We start from the raw sequence: 16,055 nt of genomic DNA on the forward strand, positions 1-16,055 counted from the left end.
AAGTAAAGCATATTTTAAAATGGTGCTTGTGTTTTTTGTTTTTTTTTTACTTTTAATGTTAACAAAGAGATGCTGCAAAATAGATGTGGAAACCTATGTTAAACAAATGTGAATAATATGTTGTACAACAGCAACTTTTACAGAATATTGCAATAGGACAAAAAGTTGAATGCTATTTTAAGCTGTTTGTTTCATGATGAGCAAGTAGGGAAGAGAAAGAAATACGTCATTTGTTTTATAAACCTTTAGCCACATAATTAATAATAATTGTTTTGAAGAAAAGGGTAGTCTGTAAAATAGTATATATTCTGTAGTATCAATGTATATACAGTATTATCCATTTGTATTGACTGTATATTGCATTATACTGCTCAGGACTGCTGAAGGTAGGGGGGATTTAAGCTCAGACCTTGACAGAACCAAACTTTGAGAAGGCCAGGGCCTGGACTTGGCAGAGTCGGAAGTCTCTAGATGCTGTGGCCTTCAGCTTCTGACTTTCTCAGAAGCTGAGATGTCCAAGACTTGCAAAGACTTTTGTTTTGACTTCTGATACAGAACAGGGTATATAAATATAGGGAGATTGCACACTGTTATGGAATACAACAGAGAGTGGAACTGATGCCAGGTGAACGTCTTTAAAGCAGCAGAAAGGTAACAATGCTGCATCAGACTATGGGCATCACATAGTCATAGATTCTAACTGACCAAGGCTGGGAAAGCTTTTCTCTTTTTTGAATAGTTTGTGCATGTCTAAATATGCTTAGAGGCTGAATAATGCTTTTCGTTTTATGTTTTCTTATTATAAGAGATCTCATGTTCTTTTATATATTTTAAAGAAAGCCTTTAAAGTTTTCAGTGTTACAGTGGTGCCTCGCATAACGAGCGCACCGTTTAACGACGAATTCGCATAGCGATCCATTTTTTGGATTGCTAATGCGATCGCATACCGATGCCTAGATAGGCAAAAACTCGCTTTGCGACGATCGGCAAGCGTTTCGCTTACTGATTTTCGCATAGCGTTTTTTAAAATCAGCTGTTCAGCGGTTCCAAAATGGCCGCCGGATGCCCCAAAATGGCCGTGTGCAGCATTTTCATGCCCTGCCCTCGCTTACCGAGGGCGTGAAAATGGCGGCCAGATGGGAAAATGTCGCTTAACAGTGCATTTAGAAGCCATTGGAACGCATTAAACTAATTAATGCATTCCTATGGCATTTTCTGTTCCGTATAGTGATGTTTCCCCATAGCGATGGTTAATCCGGAACGGATTAACCTCACTATGCGGGGCACCACTGTATATTGTTTTTTTAAACTTTTAAATGAAATAATACAGAGAGTTATTCTCTTTCGTATGCTTTTTAAATGTGTCCTTTAAAAGAAACTCCTTTCTTTTGATGTAGACATGACAGAAGTTCTTGTCTCGACTATATATATCTAAAAACTAACAACTGAGATGTATTTTCTGACTTAAATATTTGTCCAAAGCTTAAGTTCTGTTTTTATGGATTTAAGCATTATGTGCCTTCCAGTTTTTTCCCTCACAACTGTAAAACTGTCCTTGATATTTTGGGATGTTACAACAACCCCCAAAGTACTTTCATATTATGGAACCTAGGAATAATGTAAACAAATTAATTGTGTAGAAATAGACAAGCTTTAGAATGGCTTGGAATTATTACAACAAAGGAAAAGACTTATAATCAGATACCCAGATGAGTTTGGAAATGCTTGTCACTGATTGTCTGGTTCTATTCCAGGATTAACCCTTTATCATGATAATGTCAGCTAAGACGGATCATAGACTTCTGTTCTTTATCTGGGAGGTGTATGAATCTCTGTAAGACTCCTGAGGGAGTTGGGTATCCTTATCAGGACAGGTTTAGAAGTGTCCATGGAAAAGGGACACCTCTTTTCTTTGAAACCTTAAACTAGGATCGGCCCCACCATTTAGGAAGGCAAGGTGGTTATCTCAGATGCCAGATTTTGGTGCTGTGAAAAGATAGCAAATAGAGATGGGGGTATTTGCATTTGTATACGAATATGAATATCCCCCCACAGGTGGCATTAATGAGGGTCTAGCCCCATGGGGCCGGATGGTCCTTTCACTGATCTGTCACGGACGGTGCGATTCTACCAATGGCTTCGCAGCGCAATCCACTCACCACTCTTGTCCTCCCGCCTCCTGCCAGGAATGGCAAGCAGATCGCATGCTGCGGAGCCATTGGTAGAATCACGCTTTCCGTGTCGGATTGGTGAGTGGACCATCCAGCCTCATGGGGTTGGACCCTTATTAACGCCACCTGTGCGGGGATATTCGTATTCCTATACAAATCATATATATCTCTAATAGTAAACAATTATTTATTTACTATTGTGCCTTTATTGCCAGGGGTTGGCGGAGACATTTGTGATATTTTCTGCCTCAACAAAATATCTTGGTTAGATGTGAGTATATTTGGCTTTCAGGACTATCCACCTTGAATTTAGGAACACAAGTGTGCTATTTTCAACTCTGCCTCAGGCAGGAAAATGTCCTAGGTCAGCCCTGAGACTCTTAGTGAACAATATGGACAGGGAAGAGGACAGAGGCACCTGTGCTGCTTTGTCTTCTGTGCATGGCATGTGTGCCCTTTCATTTGGACTCAAAGGGGAGGTGTAAATTTCTATAATTCATTTGTACAATACATCCCATTCACTCCAGCGAAAAACAGCAAATACACATCCCTCAACAGAAAGTGACAAAAGATACTGTGTTTCTCCAAAAATAAGACAGTGTCTATATTGCTCCAAAAAACACATTAGGGCTTTTTTTCAGGGGGTGTTTTGTTTTGTTTTCATGTACAACAATTGACATTTATTCAAATACAATCCTGTCCTCTTCTACTGGTTGCTGCACAATGGTGGAGGGAGGGGTTTCACTTAAGTGGGGCTTATTTTGGGGGTAGGGCTTATATTATGAGCATCCTGAAAAATCATACTAGGGCTTATTTTAAGGTTAGGTCTTATTTTCAGGGAAACAGGGTAGTCATATGCAAAAGAGTATTTTTCGGGGACACATGTTATCTGGCCCCTCTTTTGAACCCATCTTTTGATGCCAAATGCCTTCTGACACCACAGACACCACAAAGAGGCCAGATATCCTTTGCAGGTGTGCAACCCTTTAAATAAATATTCACACAGGCTTTGCTCACCCCTGACATTCATACACATGGATGACACATCAAACAATGAGACTTATTTTGGTACAACAAAGTACTCCACGTGGCAAAAAAGGCCCAAGAGGCCCCCGATCGAAGCCCCAGAGAAGATGCTAATGATTGAGAGATCATCTGTTCAGTGTGATATAGTGGATAGAGTGATGGACTAGGACTCAGGGGGCCTCAGTTTGAATCCCTGCTCAACCACAGAAGCTCACAAAAGCTATTCCTTAAATATCTCGTTTTCCTTGAAATCCTGTTTGGGGTTGCTATAAGTTTGTTTTGACTTGACAGCACAGAGCAACCTCTAAAACAAGCTCTTGTGTTGTGAGTGCACACCGTGGCTTCTGGAGGGAAGGGCCTATGAGCTTAACCTCCTAACTGAACAATGCTGCCAGAAAGGCCATCATAAAACCAACTGATTAGTAATTGAACAGGATGGAAAGGAGTTTTTGAACAACATAGTACAGAAACTGTCCAATTCCTATGATTTGGAGTGGTGGTGTTTATTCATACAAACCAACTTCTATGCATCCCTTGAAAGGCTCCAGATTAACTGCCTTAGCTCCAGTCAAGAAAATATGCTGAATAAGTGCAAAATAGGACTCTTGTGCTCATGTCCTGCTTGTAGTGTTCCCACGAGCATCTAGTTGGCCACTGTGGAAAAGCTGCACTGGACAAACCTTTGGTCTGGTCCAGCAAAATCTATCCTTTTCCAATCAAACGTTTTGCTTTAACTCAACTCCTAAATTCAGGTGCAAGCAGCACATTGGCTGATCCTTGCCTTCATTTTTTGACTGACTGGGCGAAACGCCTTCAAACTTGATCATTCCAGTCTTTTTGTAATCTATGCCCCATTTGAATATGGGGAACTGTGCTATACACAAATGTCTTCAACTAATTATTTATTAACTACTGTATTTATTAAAACTGTCCAGAACCCAGAGTATCTCTCTGTAAAACAGGTGAAGGAACCATAACTATAGTGGGCTGTTGTTATTTTCCAGACCTTTGCACCCTACAAGGCAAAAAGATGCAGACTTTTTCCAGCCAAATATGAGAGTTCTGCCAATTCCCCTCTAAAAATGGTATAACCCCCCCCCATTTTATTTCAGTGGAAAAACTAGGTTCCCCCGTTACCAAATGTTGTAGGATTTTGTTTATTTGTTTGTTAAAAACTGGAGGGATCTATCCTGGGGTGGGAAAAATGGACCCTGCCGTATCTTTAGATTGGTTGTTCCTGGTGCAAGGAAACATAAAACTTGATTGAATGTGTTCAGGACTACTCTGGTCTTTATTTATTTATTTATTTATTTATTTATTTGTTTATTTATTTACAAGATTTTTAGCCGCACCACTACCAATGGTCTCTGAGCGGCGTACAACAATATTAAAACTTTAGAAAACATTAAAACCATTAAAAATACCCAATATTATAATAATGCCCTATATTAAAACAGTCCATTTATCATTAATAAATCCTGCTGCTCATACGGCCAGCTAGAGGATGCTATTTAATTACAGTGGACCCTTGACTTACAGACGGCTTGACTTACAGACTTTTTGAGTTCCAGACTTCTCTGGCCGCAAAATTTAGGTTTGACTTGCAGCCTGAGAATTGACTTACAGACCAGAAAAAAACCAAAATGGAACAAAAATGGCCTGTTACGGGATTAATCGGTTTTCAATGCACTGTAGGTCAATGGAGACTTGACCTACAGACTTTTTGACTTGAGAACCGCCTTCCAATACGGATTAAGTTCTCAAGTCAAGACCCCACTTGTAACATGCTGGCTGAACAGAAAGGTCTTTGCCTGGCGCCGAAAAGCCAGTTTGAACATGTCATTCCCCCCACCTCTTTCAGGGATGGCCCCTTTGAGAAGGTGATGGAGATTCTTGCTGCTGATCCTAGCTTCTGTACAAAACTGAAAGCATTCCTTTTCCATTTCTCCCAAAAAGCTAGCTAGTACTGACACCCTTCTGGGCTTTCCTTTTCCAAGAGCCACCGCACAACATCTGAAGCCACAATTAAGAACTCTGACAGAAATCAGCACCTTTTTCTTGACATTCCTCTGGCTTGCTCTTTTCCTCTGTCTATATTTATTGCCTGCTAATTGAACAAACACAAAACTGTCCTGTAGTCAGCTACAATAATTGAGATTAACCAAGACATGACAAAAAGACAGGCCACAGCTTGGGACTTGTTACCTTTTTAAAAGACCATATTCCCAGAATCCCCGAGACAGCATGGCGACAGGGAGATAAAAGACCCAGGGGACAAAGAAATCTGTGTGCTTAAATTGTAGATGCTCAAGATATCAATGCAGAGAAAAGGAAAACAGAAATAACCGCATTAATCGTAGGATATTGCAGATGTAAGATCTAGTAATAAGCCTTTATATTTATAGCTCTGGAGGGTGTTTAAGAGAAAACAGAGGGAGAAGCAAACAGTCATGTCTAATTCAGGGGCAGACTCATTGTTACTTTGGAGCAAGGATTACAGATGCTCCAATGACTCCCAAATTTTTGTTAATGCGGCAGGCTTTTGCACGCTTTTAATGTCATTCTAGAAGCACTGCTGTACCAACACACTCTGAGCTGAGAACAGGACTGAAATACTCATTATGGGGTGGCAACGCCTTACTTCTAAATATCCATGTATCTTGTACCCTTCATCAACTTTAATGTTTTAACGTATTAATTTTAATGGTTTTGCGATGGGGTTGATTTATTTGATTTTTATAATTTCATTCAGTTAAAAGTGATAATATTTGTTTTTATTTTTTTAAAGAAGTGTGTAAGCTACCACGACTGCTATATTTCAGCAGAAAGGCAGGTTATAAATGTTAATAATAACAATTACGATGATCATGATGATGACAACAGTTATGCTCTTGCTCCCACCATTTTCACATCTAGTGAGGGCTCAAAAGAGGGCTTTTTCTGTGGCTACTCCCAGATTATAGGAATTCTCTCTCCCTTGGGAGGTTCGGTTGGTCCCTTCTCTCCCTTCCTTCCACTGGCAGTTGAAAACACACCTCTGCAGAGAGGCTTTGGGGAATGAGCAGGCAATGGAGGTGGGGAGGTCCTTTTAAATCTGATTTATCGTTTTTAATGTTTTTTTTAAAATACTTGTATACTATTGCTTTAAATTTTAATCAGTTTCTTTGAAGTAACAGTTGAGTCTAAATTTTTGTACACCACCTATGTGTGTGATAAACGTGGGATAAAAAAGAAATGGCAGTCATCCCAGGCCCAAAATAACAGAAGCCCAGGGAACTAGTCTCCAGGACAATAAAATCCAAGGACTAATTACATGTTGCATACAGAGTATTTTCTTTCTTTCTAACCAACTCCTCTTGATCTATTAGTGGCCTAAACTTTGGAATTTTCAAAAAGAAGCAACTACATAAAAAATGGATACTGTACAGTATACAGCTGAAATACCAAACATAATATGCCACCTGAAAAAGAGACAGACATGGCTGAGATAACTTAGGGGTGATCAATACAGTGTTTTCTTGGTTTTGTTCTTTGGGATCATATCCGCCCAGGAAAGAATATCTCCTTCCACATTTCAGTTTTAACAATGTGATTCACTTTTACAGCCACTTATACGGTGATAAGGGTAAAGCATGTGTATTTGTAAAATACCAGATTTAAAAAAAAGGAAATTAAATTAAAGGATGCAACATTCCACAAATGTTTATGTTACCTTCAAAAACCTCCGATAGTTCAATCACACATTGAATTATTGCAACTGTAAACGCCAGTATTCCAGAAATGACTTCCAACTGGGTGACGCATTTAGGTCCTGGCCTTCTGCCACTATCTTAAGACTACAGTACTGTATTTCCTAGTGGGTAGATGGTTTTGCAGAAGTTCATCTTTCCAGACCAGAGAGAGGTAACTAGTTGTTTCTGTAAGTTCTCTCTCTCAGAAATGTTTAACAGAAATAAATCTTATATTCAGGCAATATGAAAGTTAATTCATCCTCACCAAAATATCAATATTTAAAATCTGTATTATGTTCCTCAGATCCCCTGCACTGATGACATAAGAACAACACTGACAACGACAGCCATTGTACTATTAAAATAGTTTGTGGAATCTTAAAGACTCCAGGCAGTGTTTCACTGACCTTCTGCTGCGTGGAAAATCCCAGTGTAGTAATTTGGGACTGTGCTGCTCGTATACATGATGCCATTGCACACTAGGTGACTTTCCTTCATGAAATGCAGTGCCCATACAATTGAGTAGCATAGCCCTGCATCATGGCACTTTGCTTTCTGCTCCATGGACGTTCACTTGGCAGGGCTGGCCTGAACATTAAATGGAGGTGGTCACTTCAGGCAGCAGGGAGCCTGAGTGGTGGCAGATCTCCCACCATCCACTTAATGTCACCTGGTCTCCCACTATCTGATTTTCTGAAGCTGCACGGGAACACTTACAGCAGAAAGATGTTGGGAATGAGAAGGGAAACAATGCAGGTAGTGAACTACCACTGAATGTTTGGTACCCTTCAGAGTGGCTGTTTGCCTCAGGCCTGGGTCTTCTGTGCCAAGGCAACATGGAAGGAGTGATCTTCTACACCAGGGGTCCTCAAACTACGGCCCGCAAGACACATCTGGCCCACCTTTTCTTTTTATCCTGCCCAGCAACCAATCATTGGTGGTATAGTGGTTGCTCACACGAGAAAGAGAACTTCCTTCTCATGCGGCTCTTCCGCAGCTGTTGGAGAAGGAAAGCTTGTGGGATGAAAACGTTGATGTCATCCCGCGTGCTTTCCTCCATCGTTGGCTGCGGAGTGTCATGCTCCATAATTTTTTTTTCAAACTACAGTCTGGTCCCCCAACAGTCTGAGGGACAATGAACTGGCCCCCTGTTTTAAAAGTTTGAGGGCCTCTGATCTACACCATGCACCGAAGACAAACAAAGAATGGCAATTCCATACAACCTGCCGCTGTTGCCCTCTTTTTCCTCTCCTTCTGCAGGTCTTCCTGTTGAGTGTCGTGTTAGGGACATGGGCAGCAGGGGGCAGCAGGGAGCAGAGCAATGGCAGCACTTCTCTACCTACCTCAGGTGACAGAGTTGAACATCCCCTGCCACCGTCAATAAGATATCCGTCTGACAAGTTATACCTGGCACATGTTTTCATGGACTGCAGCCCACTGTACAGATGCAAAAGGGCAGTATTCTGCCAAAGCTTATGACAAATCAAACACGTCAGCTTTTAAGATGCTACAAGATCTGATGCGTTGTTTTTTTCTGCAACAGACTAGCGCAGCTGTCCCACTGGAAATTTCAGCCACGTTAATATAAGTAGGAATTCACCCCAGACCACCCCACTTTTAAAATCATTCATGACCTAACACACCGGTTACTGTGTGGCTTGCCATACAAATTAGATATTAAGCCAATTAGTCTTCTGAACCTCACTGCACTGGTTTCTTAATTATAAGTGGGACCTGGAAGAGAACGCTGCAGTATGGGTGGCTGTTGTGCAACGCTTAAGACAGTCATGTCCTCTTTCAAGATATCATACAGTGTTCCACTCTGCTTCCCTCCAACTCCCAGCAGTTTCGCATTCTGTGGTTACTGAGCATGCTCAGTCCTCAGTAGACTATTTCTGTATGGGTTTTGCCCCTCACTTATTAAATTCCCATAGATATCTGCCCCCCTCCCTCCAAAAAAAAAACTTTGCTAAACTTGGAGTTATCTGGGGATAATGCTGCCTTCCTCTTGAATCGCAGGAACCAGCAGCCATCACAACCCTGCAGAATATAGTGAATATACTGTACTGGCTACAGTGTAGATTAAGAAAACTCTGAAGGGTTACTTTAAGTTTGAATCTCTACTTGACAACACGAAATTATCAATTATGATAACATCATCTTTACAAAATGTTATACACCGTTTCTCAGTGTAGATGTATGAAGAGAGTTTTCCACCTGTGCAAGGGTATGGTGGCTTTTTGTGCCAATTTTCCTTTAATCTCCAGGTTTCCATCAAACCTAGCTCCAAAGGGCCACAAAGCCTTTCCAAGTTGCACAGAGATATGGAAATGGCAGGGGAGAGGAAAATGCCTTTCCCCTGTATGTGAGTGGTGCATGGCCTTGCGACCCAAGCCTATGAGCTCAATTCCATTGCCTTGATGCTAGCTGCACCAGAGGGGGCTTCATTCCCAATTCTCTCATGCTGAATTTAAAAAAAAAAAAGAACTTGCTCTGGAGAGCTTCCCAACCCTCTGGATATTTAGAGCAAATACAGAGGAACAAGGCTGAAGATCGAAGGGAGGTTACTGCTTCTGCTTCTGCTACTGGAAGAAAACTCTATCTTTGCCTTTACCTTATATCGAGGTGGACAATATTTAGAGTTCCAAGGGTCACCCATGCTTACCCTTGGAGAGTTGGACCAACTTCTCAGGGGTATTAAGGGTCACATTTGGAACACATGTAGACCATGCACTGCACTTTCTCACCTTTGCCCTGTATTACAGCTGCCTCTGGAAATGTCTTCAGAGGCTTCTTTTGGTGGGCAAAATGTAATTGTCAGGGTTTCGGTTAGCATAAATCACTCAGATCTTGCCCATCTTAAAGGAACGTTGCTGGCTACCTGTTTGCTTCTGAGCCCAATTCAAAGTGCTGTTTCTCATCTTTTAAACCCCAGATCAGGATAATGGGAAACAGTGGCCTTCCAGATGTTATTGAATGCCATTTCCCTTTAGCCTTAGCCAGTACGGGCAAGAGCAAAACATGCTGTGAATTTAATCAACATTTGGATATCTGTTCTAAATGAAGCCAGAAGCGTGAAGGTGTGCTCCATCACTCCCCATACCAGTCTGCTTGCATACTAAGGTTACCAGTCCATGCTTTGCTTCAAACACCACTTTTATACCATGGGAGAAGAGGCTAGTTAGTGGCACTAATCCCTCACTCCATGGATTGTCCTATTCATGAGGCTGTGATGACATGAGTAAATAGTACGGGACTTGCTGCAGAACATTTTTTTTAAAAAACTGATCACATGATGCAAAGGCCAATGTGAACCTGCCTGGTCCTTTTTGCTATAGAAGTTGCATTTTCCTCCCCTTGCTGCCAGGGGCCTTCTATTTTCCCCCCATACTGGAACAATTTGAATGGTGTTCTGGTCTGTATGATCAGCTGCTTTGTGCTCCAAAAGCATGGGGGTGCTGCATTACTGTGGGTGGTGTTCTGGAGATGTATTAGGCTGGGTGTGATGTTATGGACAGCGTGAACATTCATCTCCATAATTTTTCTCCCTTGTCGCTCTGAAGTTTTTTTAAATTTTTACTGTATTTTTAAGAAAATGACCAAGTTTAGATCTAGATCAGGCTTGTCCAACCTGCGGCCCGAGGGCCGCATACGGCCCAGATCGGCTCATAATGTGGCCCAGTGCAATTTTTTATTTTTAAAGAAATTCCAAAGTTTCAAGTTACACTGCCGGCGCTTGTGGCCGGAATGCGGCCGGGGCACGTCACAATGGTAGGGGGGAGAGAGGGAAGGAAGGAAGGAGCGGGAGGGGAGGGGGGCTGCGTGACTGCATTGTGCCGTCCCCGTCAATAGGTGGACCCCCTCCCGGCCCCATAAAGCTGCCAGAGTCAAAGCTGGCAGCCTCTGCTGTCTGAGATCACAGCTGCCGGTAAGTGCGCTTGGAGCGAGGCTGCGGAGGACAGCTAGGGCTGCCCCCCCCATGCGGCCCAAACCAAATTTATGTGCGGCCCAAACCAAATTTTCATCTTCTAATGTGGCCCAGGGAAGGTGAAAGGTTGGACACCCCTGATCTAGATTGTCTTATCACTGCATAGATATACGTATTTATTTAGCCCTAAATCACCTCTGCAAACAATAACAAAAACCGCCACTATGAAATAAAAACAACTCTGATAGACTTCAACTGATTACTATGTTTCTAAAGCACACGTTTGTTTATTACGTAGAACTTTGGAAAATGGGCCCTTTTCCCAAGGGCCATGCAACACTTTGAACAGCCCACCAGCTTTACAATCAGCCATGAAAGGAGAGCCAGGGATTGGCAGAGGAAGGGAATCAAAGGGCAGTGAGGCTGCGGTGTGGATCAAACCATGTTGGACTGAGTGGCCGGTGTGGACATTGGCACTAAGACAATCCGTGGTGTTTATGCCATCACCTAATCTGAACAGAAGCGTAAAATAGGCTGTAAATCAAGCTACAGCCAAGCCAAATTGCTCCAATTTGGCCTGCCAATGTAGTTTTAGCTTCAGTAAGGAAAAAGTGTGCTATCTTTATTGTCCTTAAAGTGCAGGCATTAAAAAAAAAAACACCATAGACATTTACGTAAAACCTGTTTTTACTGGAGAGAATATCCCTTCTCCATATCGCTAGCAGCACATCTATTTGATAGAGTGAGCACCAGTCTCTCTGGAGGATGAAGCTTCTTGCTAACATCTTCCTAGCCCTGTCTGTGTATTTCTAATAACTGGGAAAATAAACCTTCTTCTCCAAAGAAGACGAGGTGAGCTATACAGGATATGGGACACCGCTTATAAGGTGATGGTGACTAGATTAATTGCCTTTTGGGAAAGCAGAGAAAAAGATAATGGAAAACTAATCTTTATTTACATACTACTGGAATAATAAAACTAGCCAGTATAATTAATATGATAGATTGGAAATTCTAGAAAGAAAAATAAATGAAAGCAGTCCAGGAATGTCCTGATGTAGGAAACAGAATATCTATGTAATTGCACTAAAGTGTTAGTGTAAACCTCCAGAATACCCTAGCTGGAACCAAAGTGGCCGGGGGATTCTGGGAGTTGTAATCTGTAAAAGTAACATTTAAAAGTTTTGATTGAAACTTATTTCCACGGTCATATTCCATATACTGTACAAGTTGGTGTCCAAAAGTGGCACAGAAGATAATAATATTTTTTTTAAAGCAAAGAACTATTTTCTCCTATCTTAATTTTATTTGAAACTCTGAAGTTAAGTGCACTTTTATCTACTTGCTGCTTTTTGTGTGCATACATTTGATTTTGTAAATAATGTTAACTGATATGATAATTATTAATTTATTGATTTATTAACAGGATAATTTGCCAATGTGGAAATTATCAATTTATTGAAGCAACTCTTTGCAACTATTTGCTTCGGCTACTTGCTTGCTGACTTGTTTGCTTCATTTTATTCCAAGTCATTAAGTGTGTTCATGATGAAAGAAATGGTGTCTGTTTATGTGGTAGGAATGGTTAGACTACATTTTGTACTACAATAAATGTTTAATCACCTGCTTGCAAGATTTCTGTTTGCACATACCTAATTCAACAATCACAGCTGCTAACCTGTACAGTGCCTACAGCAAAGCATGCTGTTCTACAAAATTTATGAGAAAAAGACCTTTAGGCAGGAAGGCCACGGTTTCTCAAACAAAGGTTAATGGGTACTGTATCGCATTACTAGCAAAAACGACCTCTTCAGCAACAGGTTGCTTTGCTGCATGTTGCTGCTGCTTGTTTCCATTAAGGAAATAATGAACTTTTGGCAGAGCTCATTGTGCTATAGTTGTCCACTGTCAAGGGAGTTGTGGTGAAACTCCTTGCTCTACCCACTCTGCCATGCTACCTTCCGCTTGTTCTGAGATGGGAGTACTCAGAGCGAGGAGGCATGGGAAGAGGCTATGAGTCCTGGCTGGCTCCATTTTCACCCCAACATACCTTTCAGCCTGCAACACTGATAATATTGTGTTGTGTGTGCTCCAGGGGGACTAATATGCTGTACAGAACAAAATATGACATGTAGGTGCCACCACTCCCATTAAAAATATTGAAACTCAGTAGCTTCGTTGAAGCCAAGGATTCTGGATTTTAGTACTACAAACCCTCAAAGTAAAAAACAGCTTGGAAGGAATTTTTTTGTCATTTCATTAAAAAGAAACGGGGGAAAACAATTTAAAAGGACAAAGGTCTAAATGGTTACAAGAAAAAGCTTTATAGAAAAATGTAGGGGCAAATAGGATTACAAGCACTGAAGCATTTAAGGGAGAATGCACCAGAAAACAAGAAAATCTAAAGTTACCTTCTCTTGCTCACACCTAAGCAAAGAGACAGGCAGTTATGGGTTTTTTTCCCCCATGGGGCTAAAGCGAGATCATCTTCTCAGGATAGCAAAGTCCTCCTGGGGGTGGAAGAGAAACATTGCTTCCTTCAGGGACTCAATCTCTCCCAAAGGACTGAGACTGAGGGCCTCATCATACCAGAAAGTTCTTTCCAAACCTGTTGTACTGAATCACGGTCATGTGGTATTTATACTGTGAGGAACATTGCAATTTTTAAAATGCTATCTATCTATCTATCTATCTATCTATCTATCTATCTATCTATCTATCTATCTATCTATCTATCTATCTATCTATCTATCTATCTATCTATCTATCTATCTATCTATCTATCTATCTATCTATCTATCTATCTATCCAATTTATATCCCGCCCCCCTAGACAGCGTCTACTCGGGGCGGCTTACAAAATCATAAAATATCATTAAATGACAATAAAACATCACACTCGAAATAAACAACATTCATAATCATAAAAATATTTAAACAATAATATAGTATGATCAAGATGGGGAATAAAAGAACAGAAAGATAGAATTCAAGAATTGACAGGAGGGAAGACCTGCCTGAAGAGCCAAGTTTTTAAATGGTTCTTAAAACACCCAGCAAGGGAGCCAGGCAGATCTCTGATGGAAGGCTATTCCATAGTCGAGGGGCCACTGCCGAGAAGGCCCGGTTACAGATTCATTTCTTTCTATGTGAAACATTATGGCCAGCTACACTGATTTATTTTCTCTGATGTTTCCTGGACAGTGCTGCCCCTTACTTTTACTTAACAAGAAACCGGGCCTTCTCGGCAGTGGCTCCTCGCCTCAGGAACAACTTACCTCCTGAGATTCGCGCAGCTCCCTCGCTGGGTATTTTCAAGAAACAACTGAAAACATGGATGTTTAGGCAGGCCTTCCCCCCTTCCAGTTAATTCCTAATTATTCTTTTTTTCCTATTCTGTTATAATATACCCTGTTTCTTGCCATCTTTGGGGAAAAAAGTATTTCTTTTTATTTATGCAAATTATGTTATGTGCTATGCTATAAGTCTAATTGTTTTTATTGTGTGTGTTGTAAGCCTCCTAGAGTGGTCACAATTGACCAGATAGGCAGGGTATAAATGAAATAAATAAATAAATAAATAATAAATTTAATTTTTTTAAAAAAAATATGTGGTACAATAGAGAGGCTTGAACCTTCTCTTCTCCTCTCCTTTCCCTTTGCAATGGAACACAATACTTTGCAAGAGCAGAGGGTTAAAAAAAAGACAGAGGAGAAGCAATTCTCCTTTCTTTACAAATAAAAAATATGTTTAAACCCTCATTCAAAGGAAATGGGGAAAGGCTATCTCCTTAAAGCTGCCAGCAAAAACAACAGCTGCTGATTTGTCGATATACCTGTCGAGGAAAAAAAAAGGGTACAAGCACAGTGGTCATCAAGTAGACACAGTGTCCATAAACTCAACCCTTTTGCAAAGGAGCATGATACTTTACAAGAGCAGAGGATTAAAAATAAGACAGAGGAGAATCAATCCTCTCCACATCTGCACAGTCCAGACAAGCCTGTTGAGAACTGGTTGCAAACAAGAAACTGGAAATTCTGAGGAGAAATTTGGGGTAAGAGCAGATGGGGGAGGTCAGGAAGAGTTTCGGATTGTAACTTTTTCCTCTCTGGAAGGGCCTGGATGAGATTCCCCCCTGCCCTGGCTGCTGGTCCTTTGCAAATAAAATGATAGAAATGTGCACAAATGCAATATCAATACAGAATAAATCGAAATGTCATTGCTATTAAATAAAACAACCCTTCTGGAAATGGATAAATAAATTGCAGTTGCACCACTGGCTAGGGAAATGATTTGATCATGGTCGTGCATTGTGTATAACTGGGGTACATTTGGCTGGGAGGACCATGCCATGAGACAAAACACCCTTTCCTCCAAGACCCCCTATACAATGACCCATTTCCTAATAGCTCTTAATCCACTTTAATCAACCTGTGGAATAAAAGATATCTTGACAAAATAGTAATTTGACAAAAAAAGTTACCCTATCTGCATAAACCTCTGGGAAGGAAGGAAGCTGAATTCCTTCACGTCAGCATTTACAGCCAAAAGGTGTTAGTGTTCTTTTAATAAAAGATAAGCACAGAAGCGTTCATCTCTCTTTGAAGTTGCTCAATGAGAGGAGTACAGGAACAGGAGATAGAGTGAGGGGTGCAAATTAGTTTGATTCAAGTTGGGCTCTTCTCCTTTTGGTCAACTTCCCACACTCTCATGGACACATGGAAGAGTCCAGAAACTGAATTTCATTTTTCATGTTACCCCAAGTTCTTAATCCTTCACGTGCCCCTCCATCTTGAAAGAGAGATCAGATCAACCAAGTTCAATCCATTGCTAAGAAGTTACATGGACAGTGGCCATGGCTCTTTACACAGATTCCAGACAACACAAGTCATTACAACTAATTGTAAAAGCAAAGCAAAGTGTGCCACTTATATGCTGCTTCATAGTACTTAAAACATTCTCTGGGTAGTTTACAATTGAATTATGCATGCTACATATTGTCCCCCCAGCAAACTGGTTACTCAGTTTACCAACTTCAAAAGGATAAAAGGTTGAGTCAACCCTGAACTGTCCACCTGAGTCTGGGATCAAACTCAGATCATAAAAAGAATCTGAAATAATGCAGGTTAACCACTGGGAACAAGCCTCATTGTAACATCTAGGGCTTTAGACAGCTACAGTAATCAAATACTACTATGTT

At 40.9% G+C, this 16,055-nt stretch overlaps 1 protein-coding gene across 2 annotated transcripts in view; it reads right to left on the reverse strand.

The window, feature by feature from the left end:
* CPLX2 (complexin 2) overlaps positions 1-16,055 on the reverse strand; it is a 170,188-nt gene that overhangs the window by 118,191 nt on the left and 35,942 nt on the right. The window lies entirely within an intron of this gene.

Source organism: Pogona vitticeps, chromosome 2 (assembly GCF_051106095.1).
Source record: "Pogona vitticeps strain Pit_001003342236 chromosome 2, PviZW2.1, whole genome shotgun sequence".
NCBI lineage: Eukaryota > Metazoa > Chordata > Lepidosauria > Squamata > Agamidae > Pogona > Pogona vitticeps.